The sequence below is a fragment of the Leucoraja erinacea genome, chromosome 21 (genome assembly GCF_028641065.1).
Source record: "Leucoraja erinacea ecotype New England chromosome 21, Leri_hhj_1, whole genome shotgun sequence".
In the NCBI taxonomy this organism is placed as follows: Eukaryota; Metazoa; Chordata; class Chondrichthyes; order Rajiformes; family Rajidae; genus Leucoraja; species Leucoraja erinaceus.
Window position 1 is genome coordinate 4,214,360 of NC_073397.1, and position 20,333 is coordinate 4,234,692.

At 45.7% G+C, this 20,333-nt stretch overlaps 1 protein-coding gene and 1 pseudogene across 1 annotated transcript in view; one reads left to right on the forward strand and one right to left on the reverse strand.

Moving 5' to 3' along the window:
- The window catches only part of LOC129707178 (cadherin-22-like), a gene marked incomplete at its 5' end in the record, with an annotated part of 810,235 nt that overhangs the window by 431,534 nt on the left and 358,368 nt on the right, over positions 1–20,333 (forward strand). The gene's annotated exons all lie outside the window — the stretch shown is intronic.
- Positions 13,838–14,016, reverse strand: LOC129707590 (U2 spliceosomal RNA; annotated as a pseudogene).

Genomic DNA, 20,333 nt, shown 5'->3' on the forward strand with positions numbered 1-20,333 from the left:
GCCAAACCAAAGTCCTATAAAGCCGCATCATGTCTGCCTGACTCTTATATTTAATGTCCTGACTTATGAAAGCAAGCATACCCTACCCATTCTATGCACTCTATCTACTTATGTTTCCACTTTCTAGGAGTTATGGACTTGGAACGCCAGATCTGTCTGTACATCAATGCTGTTAAGGGTCATGCTCGTAATTGTTTGTCTTCCCTTTACATTTGGCCTCCCTAAGTGCAACACCTCACATTGCTTGGATTCAATTCCATCTGCCACTTCACCACACATTTCTGTAGCTGAGCTGTATTCCCCTGTACACCTTCGATGACCTTCCTTATACTCTGCAGCATCAGCAATATTGGTGTATTTAGCAAACGTACCAACCAACCCATCTACGTTTAAGTCAAAGACATATATATGGGTGTGTGCCTGAAGGAAGGATCTGCAGAACTGCAGATGCTGGTTTATACCGAAGAAAGACACTAAATGTGTCTAGTTTAGTTTAGTTTAGAAATACAGTTTCGGGTGGGCGGCGCGACTCACATCGCAGCGGCCTCTGCAGTCCGTCTGTCGTTTGTTTAATTTTTTGTCTCGTTTGTATGTAGTTTTTTTTTTTTTTTTTAAACTGGGTATGTGTGTGGGGGGTGGGTGGTGGGGGGAAACTTTTTTAAATCTTTCCCCTGCACGGAGAACCCGACCTTTTCTTTGTCGGGTCTCCGTTGTCGTTGGGGCCGAGCACCGTGGAGCGGCCTCCAACCGGAACGACCTGGGGCTCCAGTCACGGAGCTGCGGACTACTCACCATCGTGGAGCTGGCCGAGTTCGGAGCGGGAGGAGCTGTGGTGGCGCACGGCTGCTGTGGCCCGACCCTGGCGATTCGGGGGCTCCAACCGCCGGCCCAGTGGACGGTGACACCGGGAGCCCGCGGGTCCCTGCTGGGAGACCGCTTTTCGCGGCTTCCGCAGCGGCGACTTCTCCAGCCCGAGTAGCGGGGTTGAGGATGACCTGGAGCGGGGCCTTACATCATCGCCCGGCACGGCTTTAAATGGCCGCGGGACTTGTTAGCGCACGCCAGGGGCTCCAGCACCAAGACCCGGAGCGCGGCCTTGCATCACCCGGCGCGGGCTTATTTACCATCGCCCGCCGGGGGCTTTGACTCTGACATCGGATGGAGAACGAGGATTGCAGGGGAGAGATAAGACTTTGCCTTCCATCACAGTGAGGAGGAGATTCACTGTGATGGATGTTCGTGTAAATTGTGTTGTGTCTTGGTTCTTCTTGTTTGTATGACTGCGGAAACCAAATTTTGTTTGAACCTCTGGGTTCAAATGACAACAAATAAATTGTATTGTATTGTACTGTAAACAGCCCCTTCGACCCACCGGGTCCGCTCCGACCTACGATCCCTACACATTATCCTATGGGATACTATCCTATACTCACTAGGGACAATTTTTACATTTACCTAGCCAATTAACCTACTTACATGTACGTCTTTGGAGTATGGGAGGAAATCGAAGATCTCGGAGAAAACCCACGCAAGTCACGGGGAGAACATACAAACTCAGTGGGTTAGGCAGCATCTCTACGGGATAGGAATAAGTGTGACTTGTGCAGGACTAGGGAGTGTATACTAGGAGCAATTGTTAATGGGCAAGTCTAAATCTGACAAGCGAGAGTGATACATACAAGCACCTATAGTCGGGATTGAACCCGGGTCTCTGGAGCTGTGAGGCAGCAACTCTACCGCTGCGCCTCCATGCCGCCCCAATTCTATCTTCTTAAACCTTGCATGTGCTTCTTTTTCATTTTTGACCAAATTTACAACCTCTTTGGTCATACAAAGTTCTTTAACTTTGGCACCCTTATTCCTCGTCTACACTGGAACATGCCGGCTCGGGACTTCAACCAGACTGGCCCATTAACAATTGCTCCTAGTATACACTCCCTAGTCCTGCCTAATAAACTCAGAGTTTGCCTGACATAAAGTTGTAGTTTGCCTTGCCGGATGTTGTTTGAGGGCTAACCTTATGTAAAGTTGCCAAGCATAATACCACAGTGCTTCTCCAAAATAGTGCCAGTAGATCTTCCACCCACGAGACCATACAATTTAATTTCTATGTCATGTGCCGCCTGAAAGATAACATCTTCAAAGGTGCTGCGCCCCTCAGCACCGCACAGCATTTTCATTTGATCATTTTATGTGCAAAGCTCGAGAATGGAATGTAAGATCACACCCCTCAAATTCAACCTTAGATTGGCATTGAATTAGTGAATGGCTATCTCTTCCCCAAATGGTCCCCTTCAATTCCACCATGACAGTAAATCAGGGATTTAAATCTATCTTGGAATCGAGCCGTGAGCCAGGATTGCACCACACACAAGGCTTGCACACCGTAGCCTCACAGCGCTAGGGATCAGGGTTCAATCCTGAAACTGGGTGCTGTATATGATAAGTTTGTGTCACAGTCTGCCCTCTCCTCATTCTCATCCACTTCACCTCCCAGTACTTTTCCACTGGTCCCTCCTTCTCCTCATCTGCCTGCCTGCCACTCCCCTCTCATCAGCCCAACTCTCCTCACCTGTTGCACTCAGTTGCCTCTGATCACCAATTAACCCGGTATATAGACTGTCCTCACCATTCACACAATGCCAAATTGTTCTCAGCATTCATGCAAGACTCTCCAGTGATTTCCCCGACTGCCTACACGGATTCGAACCTGCCTGCCCCTGACCATTCCGTCCTTTCGTCTGTTCCTCGCTGGTTTGTTTGCATTGTGTGTTGGATCTCCTGGTTACCGGACCTTCCGCTACCCCGACTACGTCTCCTGCCTGCCCCTCTTCAGAACCCTCGCTCAATCCTGAGCCTCTGTGTGAGTACGGTGTACCCATTCCTGTGTTACTACTCTGTGCTGCTATTGGGTCCAAGCTATACCCGTTACAGTTTGCACATACTCCTACTGAACATGTGTGACTGAGAGCGTGCTGTGGTTAGGGACTTTATACTCTATTAAAGCTATTTTTGTAATAATCAGACTATTTAAGTACAGAATGCATCAAAGCCATGGATAATATTCATAGTCAAAGAGTGATACAGTATGGAAACAGGCTCTTCGTCCCAATTTGCCCACATGCCCCAATTACTCTTGTCCCACCTGCCAGCAAATGGTCCATATCCCTCCAAACCTGTCCTATCCATGTACGTGTCTAACTGTATCTTAAACATTGGGATAGTCCATGCCTCAACTACCTCCTCTGGCAGCTTGTTCCATACACCACCACCCATTGTGTGAAAAAGTGACCCCTCAGAATCCTTTAAAATCTTTTCCCCATCACCTTAAACCTATGTCCTCTGGTCCTTGATTCACCTGCTCCGGACAAGAGACTCTGTGCAAACACCTGATCTATTCCTCTCATGATTTTATGATTCCTTTCACCCAGCATCTATCACCATCCATGAACTGGCAGGAATGATTCAGTAATGGTCAAATTTTGAATTTTGGGTGATTTTCCACCTCTTTGAAAAGTAATCATAGGAATATTCAAAACTCACCCGAAACAACGCTATTTCCTGGTGTATAACCAATCTAAGTGGTGTTCCCGTGGACCGTTCTACAGCTATTTATCTTCTAATACAGTAGCTGCCAGTAACAGATTCATATCAGCGTTAATAAGTGAGGTAATCTAACAGTCATGACTAATTAGAAAATCATTATCATTATCCTTTGATAGTAGTCTAAAAAATAATCTTTTGTGCTGTCAAGAGTTGAATTACAAAAAGTCGCAGATTTAATCATTTCCAGCAGCCTGTTATTTATACCAGTGAAGGGACTGAGGCACAATTAACAATCTAACCAAGAGGAAGTTTCCCTCGAGCGTTTTCACTTGACAGGCTGGCGTATTGTGGATAAATTTAGCATGTTTCTACTATTGGGAATTAATGCATCAGTGGCCACATGCTGGGAGCTGTGGGCTGGATCAGTGCATTTATAGAAGTTTGGAATGCAAATTGGTCAGTAAGTGTAAGCTGCCCACTGGCTTGTGGATGCTCTATGACTTTGCTGCCCCTCCTGCTTCTAAGCTCAGTGTTGCCATGGCCTTCAGCTAACCATCACTGGTGTATTGGGAGCTGGTCAATATAGAAACATAGAAAATAAGTCATGGAGGAGGGCATTTTTGCCCTTCGAGCCAGCACTGCCATTCAATATGATCATGGCTGATCATCCAAAATCAGTCCCTTCCATTAGCCCTGTAAATGAGTGATCAAACACACTTGTACTTGACACTAGTCTTTAATGAGAACACGGGGTTAAACACACATCAGCAGTCACTGTCTCCAGTCTGCTACTGTACTGCTCAGAAGGAGAAGAAGGCGTTATTATAAATTGGTAACTAAGGTGTGGTTAGTGGTATTGAGATAGTTATATTATTGGTTGCATGCATAAACCATCTACAAGCCCTAAGAGCTATCACATCACATATCGGTTCACATAGATTCCAGCTGACAGTGGGAGCCTCGGAGTGTGAAGGCAGGCAACAGCCATGTGTGATCTTGTCACATGAACAATATCACCATGATGTCTTGGGTGGCACGGTGGCACAATCAATCAATTCATTGCTGTGCATTTGACAAATTTATTTCACAACTCTCTGCCCTCTGGATTTGATTGGCTACCTTCTGCAACCCCCCCCCCCCCCCCCCCCCTCCCCCCCCCCCGCCCCCCTCCCCTCCCCCCCCCCCCCCCCCCCCCCTGTATAGTAGCTGCGATTAATGGAGACAGACACTCTACAGGAATGAGTGAATGAAAGAAAACCATGAGGGAATTTTGGGCTACACGGTACGTAGTTTGTACGTTCTCCCTGCGATCGCGTGGGTTTTCTCCGAATTCTTCGATTTCCTTCCACACTCCAAAGACGTACTGGTTTGTAGTTTAATTGGCTTGGTGTAAATGTAAAATTGGCCCTAGTGAGTGTAGGGTAGTGTTAGTGTACGGGGATCGCCGGTCGGTGTGGACTCGGTGGGCCAGAGGGCCTATTTCTGCACTGTATCTCTAAACTAAACCAAACTCGAGGGTCAAGAGTGTTTTATTGTCATATGTCCCAAATAGAACAATGAAATAGTTACTTGCAGCAGCACAACAGAATATGTAAACATAGTACACTGTAAACAATATAATATACAAGAAAAAGTTCAATGTGTGTATACATACAAAGGACAAGGACAAAGGGCATTTATTGTCACATACACCAATTGGTGCAGTGAAATTTGATTTACCTTGGAGCACACAAATAAGATAAACGCAATACTTTAGAATTTAACATAAAACATAAAAATATACACATACTTACATACAGAGATATATACGGATACAGGATATATTTAGTTTTTAGTTCGTATATGTGCGTGTGTGAACATGGTATAAAGATTCAAAGGTGAATTGATGGGCCGATCTGGGTGATGTTCCGGATGAAGGAGATGCTGCCTCGAGCCAATCGAGCCAAAGATACAATCGAGCCAAAGATAGACACGCAATGTATCTTTGGCTCGATTTGGCTCGAGGCAGCATCTCCTTCATCCGGAACATCACCCATTCCTTCTCTCCCGAGATGCTGCCTGTCCCGCTGAGTTACTCCAGCATTGCATGTCTACCTTTGGTGTAAACCAGCATCCGCAGTTCCTTCAAACACAAATGATATTCAGTCCATTGGTCTATTCCTCCTCCCGAGAATGGAAGCCATTCAGTCCATGCCCCCCTCCCGAATCCCCTTTATTTCCTTCCAACCCTGCATTGTTTACTCTCCCAGATCGGCCCATCATTTCACCTTTGAATCTTTATGCCATGTTCAGTTTTGGTTATTACCACATGTACCGGGGAACAGTGAAAAGCTTTTGTTGCGTGCTATCCAGACATTAGAAAGACAATACATGATTACAATCGAGCCAAGAATCTACACCAAGAATAATTTACAGTTACCACGGTAACTCTGCAGGATGCCCCATGTAACGTGGGAAGAAACCTGAGCAGCTGGGTAAAAACACATGTGATCACCGGGAGAACGTGCAAACTCCACATAGATAGCAATGATAGAGTTGGTAGTTCTATCGAACTAGTCGTACAGGGCAGAGAAACAGACCCTTTGGCCCACCGTGTCTGTGCCGACCACCAACCACCGATCTGCACATACCATTTACTGGCACTGCATTCGGGTGTTTTTTACATGTTGTGAGAATACCTCCAGCACCATCTCAGGCAGTGTGTCCCAGGCTTCAACCTTTCTCTGGATGAACACATTCTTTCTCAGATCCCTTCGGGGCATTTTACTACTCATCTTAAATCCATGAAACATGTGGACACATCTCTGATAGTGGGAGAATGGAAAGCAGTAATTAACTTCAGAAATGTTACGTAGAGGTAAAGGCATACAGCCATAGAGTGATACATTGTGGACACAGGCCCTTCGGCCCAACTTGCCCACACCAGCCAACATATCCCTGCTACACTCGTCGCACCTGCCTGTATTCGGTCCATATCCCTCCAAACCTGTCCTATCCATGAACCTGTTTAACTGTATCTTAAATGTTGGGATAGTCCTGGCCTCAACCACCTCCTTGTACCATGCAGTCACCACCCTTTGTGTGAAAAAGTTGCCTCTTAGATTCCTATTAAATCTTTTCCCGTTCACCTTAAACCTATCCCCTCTGGTCCTCGATTCGCCTAATCTGGGCAAGGCAATTAACCACAATTATTATATAGAGATAATTAACTTCACAAATCATATATAGGTCCTGGACATGAAACAGTGACTGTTCTTCTTTATACAGATGTTGCCTAAGCCGCTGAGTACATTCAGCATTTCCTGTTTTGCTGCCGATTTCAAGCATAAGCAGTTATTTTTATTTTCAATGATTTCTGTGGACTTGCTCTGTGCCACTTGAGAATGGTGATTTTTTTTTTCCCAGCCTTATTTTCTCATTTTGCTGGAACTTCTTCCCATTGCCTCTTCTCCCAGTGTGTTGCCAGATCTTGAATCATGACCATTGCTTTGTGTCATCTGATATCTCCATGTTCTCTCCACTAACCTGTACATTCCAGCATATTCAGTTGTTGATGGTGTGGAAGTTGGCAGGTTAGTTAGCATACAGTTTACAGTTTAGTTTAGATATTATCATGTGTTCCGTGAAAAGCATTAGTTGCGTGCTAACCAGTCAGCAGAAAGACCATACATGATTACAATCGAGCCATTTACATTGTATACAGTAGATACACAATAAGGGAATAACGTTTAAGGTAAGGTAAAGCCAGCAAAGTCTGATCAAAGATAGTCCGAGGTAGATAGTAGTTCAGCACTGCTCTCTGGTTGTGGTAGGATGATTCAGTTGCCTAATAACAGCAGGGATGAAACTGCCCCTGAATCTGGAGGTGTGCGTTTTCACACTTCTATAGCTTTTGCCCGATGGGAGAGGGGAGAAGAGGGAATGGCCAGGGTGTGGCCCGTCCTTGATTATGTTGCTGGCCTTGCCGAGGCAGCATGAGGTATAAATGGGCTCAATAGAAGGAAGGTTGGTTTGTGTGATGGTCTGGGCTGCGTCCAAAATTTGATGCAATTTCCTGCGATTTTGGATGGAGCTGTTCCCAAACCAAGCTTTGATGCATCTTGATAAAATGATTGCTATGGTGCATCTGTAAACGTTAGTGAGAGTTGTGGGGGACATGCCAAACTTCCTAAGTGACTGAATTAACCTTGATTCATGGTTAAACTTGGAACCATGTCGCAAGACTGCCGGTGAGCAGTGCTGAACCTCATTGGATCTACCTCATTGGAGACCTCTTTCATAGGACTTTGCTGGCTTTGCCTTGCACTAAATGTTATTCGTATCCGTATCTATCTATACACTGTAAATGGCTCAATTGCAATCATGTATTGTCTTTCCACTGACTGGATAGCACGTAACAAAAGCTTTTCACTGTGCCTCAGTACACGTGACAATAAACTAAACTAAACTGAACTCAAAGATACTTTCAGAATATTTGCCATTCTTTCAGCTGCACCATTACAGGGCAGATGTCATTGGATGAATTAATATATGTTTGATGCCATTCGCTGTATGAAGCAAGTAAATGGCTACAAATTGAACCACCGAGTAGTGTTTTCTGGCACCAGTTTTCCATTTACCCCCTGAGTTGTGAAACTTGATTTTTGTTCCTTGAATGTACATCCTTTGATGGGCATGAATTTTCATGTCAGACTTTAATGCACATCAAGTGTACATGGATGAGGACTAAAACGTTCTTCTGCCCTTCTGACAAAATTGGATGTGGACCTTCTGAAATGGCCGTCTCTTCTTAGTTTTTTTTTTTTAGTTTTAGAGATACAACGTGGAAACAGATCCTTCGGCCCAGCGGGTCCACGTCAACCAGCAATCCCCGCATATTAACTCTATCCTATACAGATTAGGGCCTATTTTTACATTTACCAAGCCAACTTACCTACGTACCTGTATGTCTTTGGAGTGTGGGAGAAAGCCGAAGATCTCGGAGAAAACCCACGCGGTCACGGGGAGAACGTAAAACTCCGTACACACAGCACCTGTAGTCGGGATCGAACCCAGGTTACCAGCACTGCTAATGTTGCAAGGTAGCAACTCTACCACTGTGCCATCGTGCCACTTTGATGGTGTAATTTTTTCTTGACATGTATGTATGTTGGGACTCCATCTTCTGGATCTCTGTCAATACCTGGCCAGAATACTAATCTTCAAGTATAGGCTTCATATGGCCATAAGTTCATGCGATAGGAGCAGTTTTATGCCATTTGGCCCATTACATCTACTCCACCATTCAATCATGACTGATCTATCGTGTAAGAAGGAACTGCAGATACTGGTTTAAACTGAAGATAGACACAACATACTGGAGTATCGCAGTGGGACAGGCAGCATCTCTGGAGAGAAGGAATGGGCGACGTTTCGGGAAGGGTTTCGACCAGAAATGTCACCCATTCCTTCTCTCCAGAATTTTGTGTCTATGACTGATCTATCTTTCCCTCTCAACTCCATTCTCCTGCCTTCTCCCCACAACCCCTGACACCCATCCTAATCAAGTTTTATTTATATAGCACGTTTTAAGTCAACTCGCATTGACACCAAAGTGCTTTACATCAATTAAATAATAAGTTTCCATACAAACCATAGAAAAAGTTTAAAAAAAAAAAAGAATAAAATGGACACAACACCAAGAGAGAGTATCAAGAGTATATTTAATTGTCATTTGGACCCCTGGAGGTCCAAATGAAATGCCGTTTCTGCAGCCATACATTACACACAAATAGACCCCAGACACAACATAATTACATTTTACATAAACATCCATCACATAGCTGTGATGGAAGGCCAAATAAACTTATCTCTCCACTGCACTCTCTCCCCCCCGATGTTTGAGTCAAAGTCAAAGCCCCCGGCTGGCGATGGCGATTGTCCCGCGGCCATTAAAGCCACGCCGGGTGGTGCGAGGTCGCACACCGGGTCTTGATGTTGGAGCCCCCGGTGTGCGCTCGCAAAGTCCCGCATTCCAAGCCGCGCGGGGCGGTGATGTTAGGCCCCGCTCCAGGAGCTCTTCGACCCCGCAACACGGGCGGGAGAAGTCGCCGTTGCAGGAGCCCCGAAAAGCGGTCTCCCTCCAGGGAGCCGCGGCTCCCGGTGCCGCCATCCGCAGACCCGCAGCAGCAGCCTCCGACTCAGCAGCAGCAGCGGCAGCGGCAACGCTCCTCCACCGCTCCACCCGCTCCGGTCTCGGCCAGCTCCGCGACGGTGAGGTGAGTCGGCCCCTAAGTCCCCGGCTTCTTCCTGTTGGAGGCCGCTCCTCGTTGCGGCCCCAACAACATCTGAGACCCGACGAGAAAAAGGTCGGGTCTCCAGTGCAGGGGAGAGATTAAAAGTTCCCCCCCCCCCCCCCCCCCCACCCCACCCCCCCCCCCCCCCCCCCCCACACACACACCCCAACATAAAATAACAAAAACTACATAAAAAAACACAGACAAAAAAATAATAAAAACGCGGGCAGGCTGCAGAGGCCGCTGCTGACCAGAGTCGCGCCGCCTACCGGACATTATAGAGTTCAGCACAAACACATTATAGAGTTCAGCACAAACGTCCCCCCACAGCAGAATCAAACATTTCCACTGTGGGGAAAGGCACCAGAAAGTTAAGTCCTCTTCCTCTGTGAAACACCCGAGGTCGGGGCCCATTTGTGGCCGTGCAGCCAGTCCAATGATTTTCAGGGCCCTCTTGCCGTGAAGATGGAACTTCGGCGTCGGATGAAGCATTCCTCAGCGGCTTAGAAAAGTCTGGAGCGGTTGCCTCCTCCTTGGAGAATGGGGCACTGGTAGACCTCAGGCCGCGCCGGTTGGAGCTCCAACCCCGGCGAACTCAATCCCTGGCTCTGCGACGCTCCAAATCCAGCACCACCCACGGCCGGACGCCCGCAGCCCCAGCTCCGCGATGTTGGGATCGACGGCCACAGCGCTCCGGAGCTTACCGCACGGCGACCCGGTAAGGCATCGCCCGCTCCGTGTTGGTGTTCCAGCGCTACGCCACTGCTGCCGAAGCTGTAGTCCCGGCCGGTCCCGACGGGAAACGCCGCTCCATTCCCGATTGTAGGCCGCGAGGACGGGGAGGGATGCTGCCTTTCCGACCAGGTAGGGGACTAAGAAATAAAGTTTCCCCTTTCCCCACCCCCCACATAGAAGACCTCCACTAACATTTTTTAACAGGACTTAAAATAAAATAAAATTTAAAAAAGGTGTAGAGACGGACTGCAGGCAGGCTGCCATACACAGACGGCACACACTCCTGCACATCCGCCATCAAGCATCTATCTATCTCTGCCTAAAAAATATCAATGGATGGCCTCCACAACCTCCTGTGGCAACAAATTCCACATTCACCACCCTCTGACTAAAGGCTTGAGGTACATACATATAAGTTGAATGTAAGCCCTCTAAGGGTCATCTAATCAAGGCTTAGAGACCTCATGGCAAAAATTCTTTGCAAATGTATTTTTAATATATATTATTTGCAAACTATGCAAATAACATGTGGACACTTACTTGTATCTGTTCCACCTTCTTGAGCGTGCTCATAGATTGCTACAAATGAACATTGTACTGTGGCAACCCTGTGATTTTCGAAAGCTATGATTAAAAAATCATTGCACACTGGGTTACAAGATAAAAGTAAAGTTCATGCTGCTAAAATGGAAATGTTGACATGATATCCTGGGTGCAGCATCCTTGATTGCATTTTGTTTTCAAAGGGGTGGTTGTATAGGGATAGGGCAAATGCAAATTGGAGGAACAGCACCTCATGTATTGTTTGGGCAGCTAACAACCCAGTGGTATGAATATTGATTTCTCTAACTTCAAGTAACCCCTGCATTTGGTCCCTCTCCATCCCTCCCCACCCAGGTTGTTCTACTCGATTCAAAGTCTCATTGTAACTCATTTTCATCCAGCCCATGGCTAACAATGGCCTGTTTCAATTACCATAGTTACTTTTTTGCATATCTTTCATTCATTTGTTCTATATCTCTCTACATCACCATCTATATCTCTCCTTTCCCGTTCCTCTGACTCTCAGTCTGAGGAAGGGCCTCGACCTGAAACTTCACCTATTGCTTTTCTCCAGTATGCTGTCTGACCCGCCTAGTTACTCCAGCTTTCTGTGTCTATCTTCCGTTTAAACCAGCACCTGCAGTTCCTACATAATCACCCAACTCTGCTCCTTGAAAGACATGCTGGAGTAACTCAGCGGGACAGGCAGCATCTCTGTAGAGAAAGAATGGGTGACGTTTTGGGTCGAGGCCCTTCTTGAGACTGATCTCGGGAGGGGGCGGTACAGAGATAAAATGGAGTCGGACACAGTAAGACTGGTCGGAGAACTGGGATTGTGGAGAGAGAGGGAAAGCAAGGGCTACTTGAAGTTAAAGGAGTCAACGTTCATTCTGCCTTGAAATCTTCTTGGCACACACTGCAGATACTCCAGAAACCCATCTCCACTTGGTGTGGCTTTGTGTCGCCGTCTGATAAATTGCCTCATTATATATATATATATATTCCCCCAGGAAACATTCCCTCTCTATGAATGGACGACATTGTGAGCACCTTTCTGCTTTGATGTATTGGGAGAGGATTGCTAAATGCTTCCACTCAAATATGCAACACTCTTCTACGCGAAAGACATTTGCGCAGGGATCGGGCACCAAAGTAACTGTAACAAGACCTCGGCTCTTTTCCTGCATGTGGTGCCGACTTGTTTGGGAATTTAATTCTTGCTGCTGCCTGTCGACTTGAAGCTACAGCCATACTTGGGAATGGACAGTATTCCTCAGCATTTTCAATATTGTTTCAATGTAATTTGCAATTTTATAAGCTGGGCCAAATGTGACATAGTCTTTGTTTAACAATTTGGACTGGAACTGCTGGGCTTTTAAGTCACACATAGATTTATCCCACTGTGTTTGGTTTACGATTACCCCACAGTGGCAATAAATCCTTTCAGAAAATAATATATTAATTTATGTTTTCTGCGACTCTTTGATTTCTCGTGCCAATCTTGTAACTCTGCTACTTCAAATGGATATGGATTGAAATAATCCTCAAATGCTTGTACTACCTCAGAGACCAAGATATCTTTGATTTCCTACAAGGATACCAGATTGGCAAGTGTTCCACAACTAATGCATAACCAATGACAGTGTTAGAATAGCCTCCACCAGCGGGAGGCACCCTTTGGCCTGTGGTCCTGGTGCCCGAGTTAAGTACGCTGACAGAGCACTTCTGGCTGAATCCTTCATTGTGGTGAAGACCTGCTAGAACTCCAGTACAGGTTTGTTGTGGTTGAATATGTAGTTCCTGTATTTGAATGGTATCTTCCCACTTCTTGATGTTCGCCAAGTATGTTCCCTAGTGGATATGCGATGGGATGCTATCCTTGTGTTGATAGCGCTATTGACAATCCAGGCCCAGCAGAGGTCTTCCCAATTCTGCAATCCAGGCCCACTGATGGTCTTTTCAAATCTGCAATCCAGTAGTTTAATTTATCGTGGCATGTGAGTTGTACCCGACTGATGAGGCCGTAGTACCTGATGAGGTAGGAAAAAGGGGAAAAACATAGATTAGATTCCCCCCTCACGCTTCCTAATTCAGTGGGAATGAATTCATTGCCCCTGCCTCATATTTGGTTTCTTGCGACACACATCGGTACGTGGAGAATTCAATTGAATACAGTGAAATCGATATCGGGTGTTCCATATTGCTTTGTAATTCCAGCAATACTTGGGTTTAATATGTCTGTTTACAGTATTTAGCTCACCTAGTAGGTACGTTTGCTGATGGGCGTATATTTTTGACAACCTGTAGTTTCCAATTGTTAAATAAATGTCACATGATATCAATTTATTCTGCCCAAGTGGTTTGTGTATGTCACTACTGTGATGTTGTTAATTATAAACGAACATGCAAAATGGTGCACTGCAGGATAATATGCTTTGCCAATAGAGTGTACTCAAAATTTCCAAACTAGGTTTTACGCCTAGTGTCTATAGTGATGACGACTCCAGATTAGTCCATATGCCACCATGTTTTGGGTGAGGGTAGTTTAAACATTAGCACCTAGCCTTAATGGAAGGTTCAAGTTAAGTAGCTGGAACAGCTGCTACTAACTCCCAATACTCTTGCTACTGTTGAATGGTAGGTAGATACCATTAATTGTTACAGGTTGTGTCGTACTGACTCTCCTATGCCAAGTTAAAGATAAGTGGGTAGAGTGTTGAATACCAAATAGTCAACAGAGAAGATTTATATTTCAAGGTACTGCAATACTGGTTGATGCGTGGAGTGGACGGAGCAAGCCCCTCCCTATCTCCCTGTTCCAAATCAATTGATATATGGTCCCTTGATAAGGGACGAGTCAAAATAGAACTAACAACAACAGATACTCCGCTTGATCTTAGTCAAGGCTGAGAGCGATGGTTTCAATCGTAGATCTATCTGGATTGCATGACAAGCTCGGCTAAAAGAATAATAGCTAAAGCTGTGATAGCTATACCCATGGATTAGTCGTCGTTAATATCATTGGAACATGCCATCACGATAGTTCCTTACTATAGCCAGGGCTGGTTAGAATATCTGGAACCAGTTTGGCTGTAATAGCCATAGTCGATAATTAATACTGCCAAGTTCTCTCCAAGTTTTTTGAATGGGTACTGAATAGTATGCATCTTTTAAGTTGATGTCTACCATTAAGTATGCTTGGAATGAAAGGTTGGCAGTTTCAATATTCCAAGCGTGGCCTGGCGAGATACTCAAGTGGCAAGTCAATGACGGTGCAACATATACCATGTTGGGATTTTTAGAGCCAAATGTTCATACTGGGTTTATTATGACCCCTTGATATCAATGATGGCGACATTACCATCTTGGTTAGTTGGTACCATAGGTTCCATAGGCTTCTATATGACCCCTGTATAATTATTACCCCCAGTTGCTAGTCCCTCATGTTCTTATTAGTGGGAGGGTAGACCCCTAGGGTGCATGCTGTACTGGTATTGTATGGTCCCTGGGAAGGGACATATCAGGTATAAACTGACAAGACAGTTACTACTAATCTTATAACCATATAACCATATAACAATTAGCACGGAAACAGGCCATCTCGACCCTTCTAGTCCGTGCCGAACACATAATCTCCCCTAGTCCCATATACCTGCGCTCAGACCATAACCCTCCATTCCCTTCCCATCCATATAACTATCCAATTTATTTTTAAATGATAAAAACGAACCTGCCTCCACCACCTTCACTGGAAGCTCATTCCACCCCGCTACCACTCTCTGAGTAAAGATCTTAGCCAAAAGGCCGAGCAGGATGGGATCTAATTTAATTTTATCCTTGAATGCTTTGTTAGTACAAACCCTTCATCTTTTGTGTGATGGCAGGAACCATACTTATCATATTTTACTGTTGTTCCGTGGTGCGTTCATCTCTTCGGTTTCCGGTTCCTTGTCCGTAGGGATGGTGTTGTTAGGGGTGGCACATTTTTCCAGGGGGCCCGCTCTGGACCCTGGCCTGAAAATACAGGGCATGCGGGCCCCGAGCTTACACCAGTACTATTAGGTGGACGCCTACTGGTGGATGCGTAGAGGCACTGCTGCTGGTTTTGTGTGGTGTTCATTCCAGACCCTGCTCTCTAGATGCCCGAATTTTGGATACTTCTCCAGTTTTTTAGACTTGGTCTGATAACTTAGCCAGCTAGCAGGATCTGTGGTTGAGAGGTCGGCATTCTCATAGTCCTGTAATTTTTTAAGTTGAGGGCAGGTTTTATAACTTCCTAAGAAGTTGCGGAGCACTGCAAGCAGTAGGGTCAGGTGTTTTGCCATACTACCCTGTCCCTCTGAAATGAGCATGCGAAATGATAACCGACGTCAGGGATATCAAACGCATTTTAAGATATTTGGGTTTTAAAGCTATGCTCAATGTACCCCCCAATAACGGTGGGCACTTTGAGTAAATGCAATTTAGGGGAGGCGTGATGAATCCAACACCTCATGACTACCTGTCTTGGAGAGGTTTTTTGAAAAGAACAGGTAGTAAGCTGGCCATCAGTTGAGACTGAAAAGCCATCTCGCTAGTGGTGGAGCCACATAGCGGCCACACCCAGCAGCTCTTCCTGATCCTGTACCTCAAGCATACTCCCGATAAACTTCAGCCAGTGACCCCTCTTCTTGACCAGTCCAGTCTGGTCCCCATCAATCCCTCGACAAGGGAGATGGCCAATGCTGTTAGGCACTGGAGTGGGAGTGTTAGCTCCCTTGGCGGACTTGCCCCTGCTCCTGAGGCAAGTCTCGCTGGAGTTTTTAGCTCCATGACCTTCCTCTGGCTTGGAGAAACAGAGACTCTTGTTTCTTGTTTGAAGTGCTGATTCCATCTTCCGTGTCTGTCTCCAGCCTGAGGTTGGTCCTGACCTTGCTGTTAGAGACTGTCTGCCGTTTTCGGGCGGCATTTCAGCGGTTCTCGGGCGGCGAGTCTCCTTGTCGGGAGTCTGCAGGGGTGCTGGCCGGTTTTTAAATTTCCCTCCAGTCCGCTGCTGTTGGTCAGACAGCTGTTTAGCGGACTGGGCATCAGCGCAGCACCCGTGTCTGTGGACCGCAGCGTGTCCGGTCCCGTTGCCGCCTCTCCCCCCCTCCACTGTCGGCTCCTTCAGTGGAGTCAAACGGGGGCCGCTTCCCTCTGCTGCTTTGCTCTCCCTGGAGCAAAAACAAACGCAAAGTCGCTAGTTTAAACTGAAGGTAAGTACTTACCTAACGGTCCTTTCCTTCAGGCTTGTAGCGGGAGTGCCTGACTCCCGCTGTGTCGCTGTTGCCTGCGTGAACGCAAAATGTCGCGCATGCGTGCTGAGCGGGTTCTTCACGTAGTCACTCACGTGACTCTGAAGTAAAATTACTAATTCATTTGCCTTGCATTGAAATAATGTAGTTTAACCATTTCATTTTCCTCATTTGCTGCCTGTCCTGTACACTGAACTGTACACTCTTTAACGTCTAGACTTGCCTCTACTTTCTCATCTGCCTCACTACTGCTTTGGGTCCTATCCTTTTGCCGGACATTTTGAATTCTTCCTGAGTAGCTACAGCTAATCTCCCTTCCCGGATATCATCACACCTACTGTTTCAGATGGCAAACCATCCGCTAGTACGGGTCACCTCTGCCCCTGAAGAGATTCCAATGGTCCAAAACCATCAACACCTGCCCCATGCTCCAGCCCCATTTCCACACATTCAAGGCTCCAGGTTTCAAGGACAGTTTATTGTCATATGTACCAATTAAGGTACAGTGAAATTTGAGTTGCCGTACAGCCATACTAAGTGAAAAGCATCAAGACACACAACCATATAAAAGTTAACATAAACATCCACCACAGTGGATTCCACATTCCTCACTGTGATGGAAGGCAATAAAGCTATCTGCCCTATCCTCCAATTCCTGCTTTCACTTCCACTTACTCTACAGTTATCCCTACTCTTACACACATTTTTCCTTGATCACAAGATCCTCTGGTTATTTGTTCTGACTTTCCTGTCCACCAGTTTAGATTAGTTTAGTGATACTGCGTGGAAACGGGACCTGTTTGTTTCAGATTGATGAACCAAATCTGTCCTTGGGGTGGAGTTACATTCACAGGAGGTGGTCTTGAAGTGGAGGATGCTCCTCAAACTGCTGAGCATCTTGGACAATACAGCTCACCCCCTCCATGACACACTGGTCAACCCGAGGAGCACCTTCAGCAACAGACTGGTTCCATCAAGATGCTATCAAACTGTACAACTGCACCCCTTCTGTTGTGGGGTAGACTGATTGACTCCACCTCCCACCCCCCCCAATCTTTGCACATCCCCAATCCCAGACCTTCCACTCGTCACTTTGATTTCATGTTTCATGTATCTTGTTGTGTTTTAAGACTGTTGACAGACCAATTTCCCTACTGGGGAAAATAAAGTTCTATCGTAACGTATTGTACCATACATGTGTATACCTCCAATTTAGGGGCCAGTTCCTCCAGATAAAAGATGAGAAGATGAGTTAATTTCTTCCCATAGAACATATTTAGAAGCAAATCATTCAAAACATCATGAATATTTGATGGATCTATTCCACCCACTCTATCGCCCTTACACAGTTCAATTTCTTATATGTGTAGGAAGGAACTGCAGATGCTGGTTTAACATTGAAACATAGAAAATAGGTGCAGGAGTAGGCCATTCGGCCCTTCGAGCCTGCACCGCCACTCAATATGATCATGGTTGATCATCCAACTCAGTATCCTTCTCTCCATACCCCCTGATCTCTTTAGCCACAAGGGCCACATCTATCTCCCTCATCTTCCTGCATCGAGCCTGTCCAACCCCTTAAACCAGGGATTGACTCAAAATGCTGGAGTAACTCAGCGGGACATGCAGCATTTCTGGAGAGAAGGAATGGGTGACGTTTCAGGTCGAAATCCTTCTTCAGACTGATCATCTGAACTGATCATCAGTCTGAAGAAGGGTCTCGACCCGAAACATCACCCATTCCTTCTCTCCGGAGATTCTGCCTGACCCGCTGAGTTACTCCAGCATTTTGTGTCAATTCCTTATATTATCCAAATCCTCACTTCTTATCCTAAAGATCTTATTGAATGTGGCTGGTGAGGAGGCCTGGTGGAAGTTTATGAGGCATCGTTACAGTGGACAGTAAGAACTGTTTTCTGAGGGTGGGAACATTAAACAAATGGCTTTAAGGTCAGAAGGGAACAGTTTCAAGGAGATATGCGGGGCAAGTTTTGTTACATAGAGTGATGGGTATCTGGATCGTGCTGTCAGGGGTGGTCGTGTTAGGTGGTAGCAGATACGATAGTGGAGTTCAGACATGTTCACATTGCATAGGCAATGGAGGCATATGGATCAGATGCAGGCAGAAGAGATTCATTGTGGCCGAAGGGTGCTCTATAGTTCAACGTTCTTTGTTTTAATGTGCTAATGTGCTTTCACCACCTTACCAGACATTGCAGGCAATAAGAAAGTGGTAAGTTGATAAAGGCTGCTCAAACTCCCACTAGTATGCTCCCATCCTGCCCCAACGTCTGTGACAATTATTCTACAGTGGCTCCTGCCACTGTAATATTTCCTCCCCACATTAACTGACTGGATTACAAAGCAGCAGGCTCAGTGGCCTTTCATAACTTGCATCCACACTCTGTGGCTTTTTTATGACTTGCTGTTGATTATCTTTCTGCTCTTTGACATCGTACAACCACTTAAGCTTATTGCCTGAACAGGTTATTGATTCCAAAAACGCAGACTAACTAAAATTACCACTAGGGATGAGGATGCAGTACTGCTTAGAATCTTCGATGAAGTAAATGAATAGGCAGGCAAGACTATGGACATCACTCCATCAACTTTATAGATGTGGTGATGTGCTTAGGGTTGGTGAATGCTCAATGAAGTGCCATAGGTCTCTGAGACTAGTGGTCATAGCCTCGGAATTAAACAATGTTCTTTTAGGAAGGAGATGACGAGGAATTTATTTGGTCAGTTTAGTGCCACAGAAGGCTGTGGAGGCCAAACAAGTGAATATTTTTAAGGCAGAGATGGATAGATGCTTGATTAGTACAGGTGTCAGAGGTTACGGGGAGAATGCAGGAGAATGGGCTTAGAAGAGATAGATCAGCCATGATTGAATGGTTGAGTAGACTTGATGGGCCTAATTCTACTTGTATTCCTTATGACGTTATTGTGTTTGGTCATTTCATTACAACGAGTAATCAATAATCAGGAAATTGTTATCCAAGTCCTTACTTCTTATTCTAATATTCTGAATGTAGCTGAGAGGAGACGTGCTAGGTGTTGATAAGGCATCGATACCATAGACTAGAGGAACTTTTTCTGAGGGCGGAAACATTAAATGCAAGAGTCAGAGGGAGAAAGTTTCAAGGAAATGTTTGTCTCCGACTAATAGGAGGAAAATTAATGTATATGTTTTTTTTTAAATCGGGAAATCATGAGTTAAGAATTATTGACCTCCAGAAAATAGTTAACTTGTAAAATTGAGCCACAAAAGACTGCAGATGCTGTAATCTGGGGTAGAAAATAAACTGCTGGGGAAGTGTAGCAGGTTTGGCAGGACCTGTGGAGGCAAGAAGAGAGTCGACATTTAGTTATAGTTCAGTTTAGTTTATTGTCATGTGTACCGAGGTACAGTGAAAAGCTTTTGTTGCATGCTAACCAGTCAGCGTAAAGACAATAGATGATTACAATCGATCCATTTACAGTGTATAGATACATGGTAAGGGAATAACATTTAGTGCAAGGTAAAGCCAGCAAAGTCTGATCAAGGATAGTCTGAGGGTCACCAATGAGGTAGATAGTAGTTCAGAACTGCTCTCTGGTTGTGGTAGGGTGATTCAGTTACCTGATAACAGCTGGGAAGAAACTGTCCTTAAATCTTTCGGTGTGCGTTTTCGCACTTCTGTACCTTTTGCCTGAAGGGAGAAGGGAGAGGGAGTGACCAGGGTGTGACTCGTCCTTGATTGTGCTGCTGGATAAGCTGTTGAACATTTCTGGAGCAGTCGTGATGCATGGACTCATCCTGAAACGTCAACTATCCCCTTGACTCGACAAATGCTGCCTCACCCACTGAGTTCCTCCCGTTGTTCGTTCCTTTCCCCTCCTAATTTATAATAAAACTATTTCTAAATTCATTTCAAGGTAACTGCATTCTAGCTCAACCAAAGGGTTAATGAGGAAGGAA